Source organism: Sceloporus occidentalis, unplaced genomic scaffold (assembly GCF_023333645.1).
Source record: "Sceloporus occidentalis isolate IW3139 unplaced genomic scaffold, rSceOcc1.0.p SCAF_2, whole genome shotgun sequence".
NCBI classification, from domain to species: domain Eukaryota; kingdom Metazoa; phylum Chordata; class Lepidosauria; order Squamata; family Phrynosomatidae; genus Sceloporus; species Sceloporus occidentalis.
In genome coordinates, this window is record NW_028316982.1 from 234,103,839 (window position 1) to 234,113,328 (window position 9,490).

The 9,490-nt window shown below is 43.0% G+C and overlaps 1 protein-coding gene across 1 annotated transcript in view; it reads right to left on the reverse strand.

Moving 5' to 3' along the window:
* NME7 (NME/NM23 family member 7) overlaps positions 1-9,490 on the reverse strand; it is a 112,356-nt gene that overhangs the window by 97,642 nt on the left and 5,224 nt on the right. The gene's annotated exons all lie outside the window — the stretch shown is intronic.

Consider the following 9,490-nt stretch of genomic DNA (forward strand, 5'->3'; position numbering starts at 1 on the left):
CCTGCATCCAGCCTTGTTTCCTTTTTTGAGACAGAAAAAGGGTGGCTGGCTGCTGCATATTGGGGTGGTTTGAAGAAGAGTCTCCCTGCTCGGGAGGAGACCTATGGAGGCCAGGAGCCCCCTCACTCAGGCTCTCCTCAGCTTTGTGGGGGCTTACTGGGAAGGAAATACCTTCCTCCAAATCCTCCTGAGGCAGGAATGCTGGACCTGAGGCTCTTGCTCGCGAGGAGCCCCACTGGGTTGCAAGTGGGCGCCTCTTTCTGCCTTGGAAAACCCCGAGGCTCCCAACTGTAATAAAAGGGCCTTAGGCTGCCTAAGCACCTCGCAAAAAATTAAAGGGAGGAACGCTAAGAAATACAACTCCCTCTCTCTTTATGTACCTATCCAATCCCTCAACATTTTCTCTCTTCAAATTCCCCACAGAGCCATCCTTCTCTCCCTGTCTTTGCAAATAATAATAATAATAAATATTTGAATGTGTAAAACTTTTTTTTAAAGAAGAAAGTTAAACTGGGTTTTTTGGAGAGGGAGGGGAAAAGAAAGGAAAGTGAAGGGATATGGAGAAAGGGAGGCTGGCGAAAACATTTTGTGAGTGGAAAGGAAAAAGAGAGAGAGAAAAAAAACCCAAAACCCTGAATGTGGCTCCTGCATCCAGCCTTGTTTCCTTTTTTGAGACAGAAAAGGGGTGGCTGGCTGCTGCATATTGGGGTGGTTTGAAGAAGAAGGGGGGATTAGACATCACTGTGACATCTAATCGCCTAAGCCAGTGATGGCGAACCTATGGCACGCGTGCCAGAGGTGGCACTCAGAACCCTTTCTGTGGGCACATGTGCCGTTGCCCCAGCACAGCGTTTGCCAGTGTTTGTTACTAGAAAGCCAGAGGGACATGGCACTTTGCAATAAATAAGTGGGTTTTGGGTTGCAGTTTGGGCACTCAGCCTCTAAAAGGTTCACTATCACTGGCCTAAGCACTTGATTGACAGCTTTCAAAAGACAGTTCCAGAAAAGCAATGGGAACAGGGAACAAAAAAACCTGCACCAAAATACAACGGAGAAATATCAATAGGAACAAGAACATTTGTCAAGAAAAACCGAGTCCATTTGTTCCCTTTTGTAATGGGAACGATAGACCTGATTCCAATACGACTCGGAAACTTGATCCGATCCAGACTCACAGTGATATACATCGCTTTATATGCCCAGTAGGAATGGGGCCTCTGTCAGAGAGTTCTGGTCCAAGAACTACAATTCCCAAAATTTCATAGGATGGAGCCAAGACTGTTAAAGTGGTGTCAAACTGCATTATTGGTGCAGTACAGATGCAGCCAAAGACTACACTCAGTTTCTGTTGCTTTCCAAAAAATAATTTATACACTGCATTTCCTTGTTCGTAATGATTCCTACATGGCTGTGTTTTATGGCTTTCTTTATTAGATTTAGACTGTATCATATAAATATCCTAATTATGGATTTATAATATGATGTATATACATCACTTAAAGATATTTTTATTAAGCTGCATGCAAGTGTTGTAACTAAATAAATAATTACATCACCATTCTGAATTATTTGTATCATAATTTATATTGGTTGTAGCAGCAAGGCAATGTCTGTTTGTTCCCTTAATTACATATAATCTTGGGCATTAATTCATTTGCAGATCTTGAATATAATCAACAACAACAAAGGAAAGGAAATATTCAGATTTTCTGCTGTAATATGACTGCTCATATAGGAATACAACTGGAAACAAAGGCTACCAAGCTGCTGAGTTAGATTTTTTTTTAAATTCCAGAGACAAGGACATGTTTAAGACATTATGCACAATTAACATTTACAAAATAATCTTGTGTTGTAATTTTGCATACTCTCACTGGCAGCAGATCACCAGAATTTCAGCAACAGAGGTATTTCCCCTCATCATTTATCTGTTCCTTTTAACTGGAAAAGTCAGAGGTTAAACCTCAGACCTTCTGCAAAAGAAATGCATATCCCCTACCGGTGGTACTCAGCAAAATGTACTAACAATTAAACACAGAGAGAAATTTGACTGCCTGGATCTGTTCGTGTCATTTTTTCAAAGCACATCATCTCTGATGATTTTAATTGTTTCATTATTCCAACACAATTTCCAGGCCTCAGGAGATGGGATATTTACCAATAATTCAAATATTATCTGTCTGAAGAAACTACATGAGCAGCTGGTGGACACCCACTCTTTCAAAGAACCCATTCGACTCCAGGCAACTCTTTGCCAGCTCAAGGGCTCCGCCTTGTGTTCTGTAATGGTCAAGTAATTTCATTTCGAGTCAAACTGGAGAAACTGCATTAATTAATTATTCATCCTACTTTGTTAAACCATTGGTGGACTATATGACATATGTATGTTACATCAGTAATGCATACTCTTTCAGCTATATAAGAGCAATACCTATCAAATGTACACAAGCAAATTCACAATGGTTTCAACATTTGAGGTACAGCGGCCTCCATATGCAGATATGTACCTTGGCTTATTAAAACATGGCCAGGTTCATTGCACTACACAGGCAGAGATGTGTTCAGGCCAAGAAAATTTAAAAACAAAACCCAGGTACACTTTTCTGCATCATCCCTGCAAAAATCCAGGAGAGTGAATATTTTTTCAGATTTTTCCCAGGTATTTCTGGATCTTCACATATCCACAGACCTGACACATCAGCAACTTTCAACTGTAACTTTCAGAGACTAATTTCTTGGCCACAGCATTTTCAGTGTCAAGCAGTTATGTATCAAGTACTGAAGCCTAGACAAAAATACCTGAAAAAACTCCCTTCCTACAACTTCTGTCTACATCTAAAAAAATTGCCAAAAGAAGAAGAAAAAGACAAAACATTTTCTAATGGGAAAATAAAGCAGTGTCTCAAAAGAAATAGTTTAGAAAAAAATGACACAAGATTATCACAGTTTGCTTGCTTACCAAAGTAAATACAGACTGCCAGAAGGGGCAGTCTCGCGCCACTGCCGGTTGCAGCGTCCGGGAACCGCAGCATCCAAACGGCACGGTTCCCAGACGCTGCAAAGAAGGAGCGTGAAAATTGCGCTCCTTCCTGCGCCCCAGAAGAGACGCCGCAAGTGCCGAAGCGCACATTCACAGCATCATTTCTGGGGTGTGACGTGCGGACGCAGTGCGTCCGCTACGTCAAGATGGCGGCGACCGTGTGTAACGGCCGCCACCATTTCGTATGGACTCAGTCCGTGCTACGGTTAGGGGCGTCTGGAAGAGATGCCCCTTTCTAACCCTAGCACGGACTGAAGTCTGTCCTAGGGTGCCCATCTGTAACCGGCCACAGTCTGCCCTCTGTATGCAGATTCTTTATCCATGATTCAAGCATCCATGGCTTGAGCGAATCCTGGTTTTGCTATTTTATGGAAGGGTTACTGTTTTATTAAGTCACTATGGCCTGTTACAGACAGCCAAAATAAAGCTGCTTCGAGTCACAGTGGAGGTATGGTGTTTCAACAATGCATGCGTCCTAAGAGTCCAGAAGTTGTGCCAAAGCCACGCTCCAGCCCTAAGGACTGGAGCGTGGCTTTGGTGTGGCTTCTGGACTCTTAGGACGCATGCATCATTGAAACACTATACCTCCACTGTGACTCGAAGCAGCTTTATTTTGGCTGTCTGTAACAGGCCTATATTTAATGGGATTTGAGCATCCATGGATTTTGGTATCCACAGCCGGTCATGGAACCAAACCCCACTATACCAAGTTATCAGGGCCTTTGCCCTAACATTGAACCCTTTCAATCTTATTTTTATAATAACTAGTGGTTCTTAACCTGTAATCTGCATACCTGAAGTGGCCGCAATGTCCTCACTCAGGGTCCACAAAGGCTGGAAGACTGCTCAGCTCATCCACTCCCTGCAATGCAAGCTGCCACCTGAGCAGAGTCAAGGCAAAGGCTATCTGGCTGGCTCTGTGCATTGCCTGTCATGTGGCTGCTCTGTTTCAGGGAGGAGAAGGGCAGACTAGCAAGCAGAAGATCTGGCACCCCTTCTCAGCAATGATGCTAATACAGTGGACCCTTGTTATACGCTGGGGTTTGGTTCCAAGATCCCCCATGGATAAAAAAAATCCATGGAAGCTCAAGTTCCATTAAATATAATGACATAGCAAAATGGCGTCCCTTATAAAAAATGGAAAATCAAGGTTTGATATTTGAAATTTATACTTTTTTTAACATTTTCAAACTGTGGATGCTTGAATACATGTATAAAAAATCCATGTATAAAAAGGGCCGACTGTACTAATCTATTTGGAGTTAACCAGGTCATTTACACACAATGCAGCTCACCACCACCATCTGCTCACCCTGTGTCCTCCTCACCCTTCTTTTCCTCTCCTTCTCCTTTCCTGCCCCACAGCTCCCTTTCCTTCACCATGACACCTCTGCCTCACTCAGAGGCTGCCTCCACCCATCGGCCAAGCTTCTCCCTTCAGCCTCTTTTTCACTTCTTAGATCATTTCAAATCCCATCAAAACATTCTGAAGGGTATAACAGAACCATAGACTCATGGACTCTTAGAGCTATTCGAGATTGCTGCTTCTGGGGAGAAATTGCAACTTTCACGTGTACAAGTCCCTTTTTGAACAATGCAATAGCAATAGCAAGTGCTTTTTTATACCGCTTATCAGTGCACTTAAGCACTTCCCATGGAGTTTTCAAAGTGTAAGCTAATTGCCCCCAACAAGCTGGGTACTCATTTTAGCAACCGTGAAAGGATGCGCGGCTGAGTCGACCCTAAGCCCCTGGCTGGTACTGAACTCACAACCTTGTGGTTTTTTGTGAGTGAGTGGCTGCAGTACAGGCATTTAACCACTGCATCACCAGGGCTCTTCATGATTCTCCACTTCTGGGGAGCAGAGTTATTGACTCCCATAACTTTGAAGGCATACTCATTGTTTCTGAACAGATTTGTATACAATTAAAGTGTGAATACTATAGTAAAAATAGCAATTAAATTAATAAATATTGCATACCACTAGTTACTCATTTAACAGAATTGGAAAAGAACTCTGCGACCGATACATTCTACACTCCAGCAAAATCTCCAAAGCTAACTCTTTTATTTTCCAGGTGCCAGTACCAATTTTTCACACATACTTTAATGATGTCTAACCCAAACTGTACTGGAAGTATCAGAGTACAAGGTTATACTTTCTGTTACAGAGGCAGTTTGGTAAAAGTGTACAAAAACAATTTCCATCACAGCATAAACAAGATTGCTTCAGCATCATAAAAAAGACTAATGTAAAAATCAAAGCCCATATGAACAGCTCTCTCCTAGTAGTTTGCGGCAACCTGTTAAGAAATTGAAGGGGAAAATTGTGTTGTATAGTGATAATCTTTCTACTGGAATAAATTGCTAATGGAAAATGTTTGATTCACCTTCCCAGCCCCCACAATATCCATTATTTTCAGGACAGCTGTGCGATAAAGCTAGAGTTCATTATAGATCATAGTCTAGAGCAGTCTTTCTCAACCTTTTTACCCTGAAGGAACCCTTGAAATAATTGTTAGGTCTCAGGGAACTCTTAGATAAAAATTATTGGGTCTACGGCTAAAAAAAAGTTTGTTTGTTTGTTTGTTTGTTTGCAAGCACAATCTCTTGAGGAATCCCTACATATTTCTTGCAGACTTTTAGACTCCCAGGGAACCCTGGTTGAGTAATCTTGGTCTAGAGGAAAGAAAGCCTTTATATTTAATTTCTGTTGGATGCTAGCATTAAGCAGCCACAGAGAACACACATAAATGCTAGAACATAAGCCCATGAAGAGCTGGAAAAGGTGCAGAATTGTCCTGCTGCCACAAGGCTGCATAACTCTTGACATGCAACACAGTTTCACAGGAAACACAGGCGTATTCCCCTTTCACTTTAAAAATTCTGTTCTGGAACTGGAATGGATTCAAAGGCATTGTTTCCACTCAACACTGTGAAGATGTAAAATGTTTTTTATTGAGGCATAAATGTTAAGTAAACAAAAACAAACTGGGCCTTTTTGCAAATGTATCATAAAACTATGGTTTACCATTACAGGCACAAGTCCTGAAAACATGTACCATGTGGCAAACCAAGGTTTAGTGCTGAACACAAAAAGGCAAAATCTTCAAACAGCCCATCTTTGGAAAGAAGGGAAAGAAACCAGGAAAATGAATGGGTCACAAGATGATCCAGGCTTCCCTCAAGCTAGGATTTTGTTTTGCTTAGATTGCAATTCTGCCCTAATTTCAGAAATTTAGCATCTCTGTTATTTCGTGCCCAACTGGCATAAGCAAAGAAATCACTACGACCACTAATTTGTCTTCGGTTAGCCAAAAGGGCTCCCATTCATTTTAAATGCTGATGTTTTAATATGACTGTTATAATGAGTTACCACCAATTAAACAAAACATTCCATAAAATGTAGCTTTTCCTGACCTTTGTGGTACACTAAAATATCACCACTATTATCCTATGTAAGATTTTCAATTACTGGTTGTATTTATTTTCATTTTGGATTAGTCCATAGGAAGGGAATCAATTTTCAATGCAATAAAAATGAACTAGAGCTGGAACATTATATGTTTATGAGTATTTTTCAGAGGAGGGCATCCATAATTTTCATCAGATTCTTAAAAGGTCCCATGATGCAAAAGGTTAAGAACTTCAGTTATATAAATTATGGAATACTTTAGTTTCTACCCAATGGAAAAAACTGACAAATTATTCTAATGTTATCACTATTAATAACATAATAATGTAAAGTGGTATATAAAAAGCTGAGGTAATGTATGCACAGTGCCACATAGTTACCATGTTTATTCATTATTGTTATATACTCCTACTTCCACTTAGTGGGAAGTTCCAGGGAGAGTAGTAAAACGTTAAGGCTACAACCCTATACCAACTAAACTTTAAGAAAGCCCCATTCAAATCAGTGGGATTTACTTTTAAGTAGGCATGTCCAGAACTGTTAGCTTCACTGAGATCACTAGATGGCAATAGTGTTTTATTTATTTATTAACAAACCCAGAAGCAAAGCATAGTGAAGCCAGTTAGCAAATATCCAGGATAAAAGACCATATAGGCTACTTCTCCACTCACATGGATTTCATATAACTCCAGACAGAAAACACTCAGTGGGATATTGCTGCCTTTCATCTGCAGTATTGTGCCATCCCTCTTCCCCTTTTCTGTAACGGGAGGGGTGTGTGTGTGTGTCACATCTCTGTAAACTGCTAGGTATATTCTGCCAAAATCTGGACAGAAAGTCTAGCTATCAGATCTGGTGGTTAGAGCAGCCTTCTCCAACATGGGTTCCTACAACTCCTTGGAATTCAAGTGCCATTATGCTTGGCCACAGCCATGCCACCTGGGACTGTAGGCCAAAGCACCTTCATGACCCTCACTGGGGAAACTTACAGGCTGTCAGATCAGGACAAGAAAAGGCCAGGTTCAGAGTGCCATTCAGCCAGGAATATCAATGAGTGATTTGGGGTAGTCAGATCCTCAATAAATACCAAACTGACCTCAGGAATTATGTGAGAATAAAGGGAAGCAAAGGCAGGTTAAAAAATATAGTAATTACGAACAGAGTTGGTCCTCCATTTCGCAGTGCATCCGTTCCAGACGCCCCCCTCCCTTGCGAAAACAAGAGGCGCGCACATATTCAAGCCTCATAGGGTTGAATGGGGCACGCGCACCATTGGAAATGGCAGAGGTTGCCCCTCTGCAGATATTTGAGGGCACAGACCCCAGATCCGTGAGTTGGGGGGGAGACTGTATATCTAATTAAGTCTATAAATCATAGTATGGTGTAGTGGTTAGAGCAGCCAGGATTCCCTGAAACCCTAGGGCTACTTGAGAGAATGCTAGGGGTTGCAAAGGAAATCGAGAGAGAGAGAGAGAGAGACTGTGAAATAATTTTACACGGGGTTCCTTTAAACCTGAAACTTATTTCAAGGCTCCTTCAGGTTAAAAAGGTTGAGAAGGGCTGGGTTACAGTGCTGGGACATGACTCCTGCTGCATCCACAAGGCAGAAATAATCCAGTTTGACGTCCCTTTAATAGCCATGGCTCATTGCTATGGAATTCTGGGAAGTGTAACTCTCTGACAAAGAAGGTTAAACGTCTCAAGAAACTAAAATTCCCAGAATTCCATAGAACTGACCCATGGCAGTGAAAGTAGCCTCAACCTGGATCACTGCAGTGCAGGTGCAGCCTTAGACCATCTGCATTGGAGTCCCTCTCAGTGGCTGCACTCAGAGTGCCTTTGGGCCAGTTGCCTCCTTCTTGTAGCACCTGAGACTCACTCGCTGAAAGGACAAAGTTGGCAGCATGAGCTTCCGCAGGCTTCAGTCCACTTCCTCAGGCGCATAACGGAGGCTGCCATACTTGGGCCACATCATTAGCGAGAGAAGATGGAGGGAAGTAGACAGAGGGGGCCTGAGCCTCCAGGGCCTCAGCATCGAGGCAGAGCGCAGCCGGGATGGAAAACCTCTCATCCGCCACGAGTTGAAGCTGACTACAAGGCAGCTAACAACAGCAACAACAGCAACAAAGGCAGCCCTATTGTGGGGTTTTCTTGGCCAGTGTCTTGAGAGGCGTCTTGCCATCCTCTGAGGCTGAGAGAGCGTGACTCGCCCAAGGATCCGAACCCTGGCCCCAACAGCCAAACCTCCCCTGGCTCTCTCTAGGGCAATCTTACAGAAAAAGAAACCCACAGAAAGACAAATGACAGCAGCTGCCCACAGGAAGACCATGATCGCCCATAGGGAATAATCATTGGAGAATACTGCACTCCCATAGGGAAACATAGGGAACACTTGCCCATAGGGAATAATCATTGGAGAATACTGCACTCCCATAGGGAAACATAGGGAACACTTGCCCATAGGGAATAATCATTGGAGAATACTGCACTCCCATAGGGAAACATAGGGAACACTTGCCCATAGGGAATAATCATTGGAGAATACTGCACTCCCATAGGGAAACATAGGGAACACTTGCCCATAGGGAATAATCATTGGAGAACACTGCACTCCCATAGGGAAACATAGGGAACACTTGCCCATAGGGAATAATCATTGGAGAACACTGCACTCCCATAGGGAAACATAGGGAACACTTGCCCATAGGGAATAATCATTGGAGAATACTGCACTCCCATAGGGAAACATAGGGAACACTTGCCCATAGGGAATCATTGGAGGAGACTTGCCCATTGAGAATACACGCTGAAAGGGACCCATAAAGGGGCAACTGTTCTCCGGTGATTCTCTATGGGCAAAGAGTGCTGCCATTTCTTTTGAGTAGTAGGTCTTTTCCGTTGGGCGCGCGCCCCACTCACCATTGCGCAGGCGCAGCCGCCGCTCTCGCCCAAACCGCGGCCGACAAAACCGTCCGACTGAACGCGCCGCCGCAACTAAACTGCCAAACCAAACCCAAGCCGCTCCTTAGCAACCC